Here is a 2,139-nt window from a genome sequence, read left to right on the forward strand (position 1 = left end):
GTAAATATACACAGGATGCATATACACAGGCCTGTTCGAAACAATCGCGCGATGAGGATAATATATAAGACCGGCTCGGTCGCATTCGACGACATAATAATAATGTAGGCGATCGCCTCGTACACGTGGCCTGATAACGTATAACGATATAATATATATATAATATGTTATTACTATATATATGCATATATTTATATTGCGTACAACGCGTCTATACGCTCATATTATAATATGGGTACCTCGCGCAATATATTATAATAATAATAATAATATATATTATTATATTCGTATAATATACCGCGGCGGCGCCGAATATTCGCGCGCGTAATAGTCGGATCATATTGTCTGCGGAGGAAACTCATCCCGCAACGCGAATACATATGCGCATTACACCGAGATATGTGTAGCGGGGATAATGGAAATGTGGTGTAAATTTTCACCGGGGGACAAGATAAAATGGTTTTAGTGACCTATTTGTCATAAAGGGTTCTGCCGGCCGAAGCCAGAGGCGCCGCAGAACATATTATTATACACATGTATAGGTACGCGTGTTGTACACGCGCGTGCGGACAGTGCAGGGTGCAGCTGGTGGGTAACCCACCCCCCCCCCCCCCCCCACCAAGCTCGAACACATCACGGACGGATGGTTCTAAATTGTTATATTGAAATATGTATATGTTATCGTGACGGCGGCCGCGGGTACACCCACCTACCACCCACCGCTTGTCCGCTCGGGGTGTTATATCACGCACGGTGGGTACGGCGAATACCCACACGCGCGCCGCACCGTCTGGAAGCGTTCACGGCGCGGAAAAATGAAAAAAAAAAAAACTGTGCACGGTAAACGCGCTCGCGGCGGCCGAGTGTATTATTATTATTATTATTATTTGTTTACGGCGAATTGACTGATCATTGCCCGAGTTCAGCAACTGGAAGTATAAACAGTTAAGTATAAACAGTGCTGCAGTTATTGCGGGCGGTATCGTCGTGGTATATACCTATACACGTTATTATAACACGTCTGTGTGCTACAATATGTGTATGTGCGCGGCGTGCGCTTACGTGTACCCACACGCGTATACGACCTACGTACGTGGTACTATGTACAGGAATTTCCGCCCGTCGAATTAAAATTAAACGACCGAGCGTAATAAATATTAATCGATCCGTATGCCATAGCGATGTATTTACCGCGATTACACGACGTAAATACTATATGAATATACTCTCTACTGGATTGAAAAAAAAAAAAAACTCGTAATGTGGGTACCTAACCTATATGATATATATATATATATAAGGAGGTTGAAAAAAAAAAAAATACCTTTTAAATATTAAATTCGTGGCTCACCCGCTACGATTCGTCAAGTGTCGCTATAGCCATTTCACGGAGATTGTAATATGTTATAAATAGGCAGGTCCTCATTATTATTGCGACGGACAGCTGGATGGGCGATATATCGAAATATTGTGCACCTATATAGTTTGATTTCAAATACAATATTATATTGTACACATTTGTATCTCGCAATTATTGGTGGTTGCCGCGAGTGTTTCAAAAATGTATTTCCCGTCTATACAATATTGTAATATTAATAATGATTCTAATCGATAACATAGGCTATTACAAAGCTATGTATTATAATTTTTTATTAACAAAGCGATCAAATATAGCATAGGTCGACATACTTGAAATTTTTCATTTTTATTTCACTAATAATAATATACAACAGGTTATGCGTTTCGTGTTTTAAATTTATCATCGTTTTACGCTCGTCGATTGACCGTCATTGCAGTTGTTTGTCGCACTCGTCGTAAAAGTGCATTGTAAAAGTGCGTTTTTCGTTTTATAATTTGAATATTAATTTCGTACTTTAGTGTGCACTACCCATGTGCTGAACGAATTACGTGGTGCACCGCACATAAATGGCATGGTAAAAATGGCTGTTATTATGCTTACCTATTAAGGGGATTCGATACCGTGATTTTCTGTTTTCGTCTGACACACGCGTGACATAGTATTTTGGACGTGTTTTTTGCCAAACATACCAATTGATCTAATGAAGCGATAACAATTCTGAAAACAGATTTGAATTCGTCATCGAGTCTACTTGAAATCGACTTTCCCACGTTTTTGAT

This window comes from Acyrthosiphon pisum, chromosome A2 (assembly GCF_005508785.2).
Source record: "Acyrthosiphon pisum isolate AL4f chromosome A2, pea_aphid_22Mar2018_4r6ur, whole genome shotgun sequence".
Taxonomy (NCBI): domain Eukaryota; kingdom Metazoa; phylum Arthropoda; class Insecta; order Hemiptera; family Aphididae; genus Acyrthosiphon; species Acyrthosiphon pisum.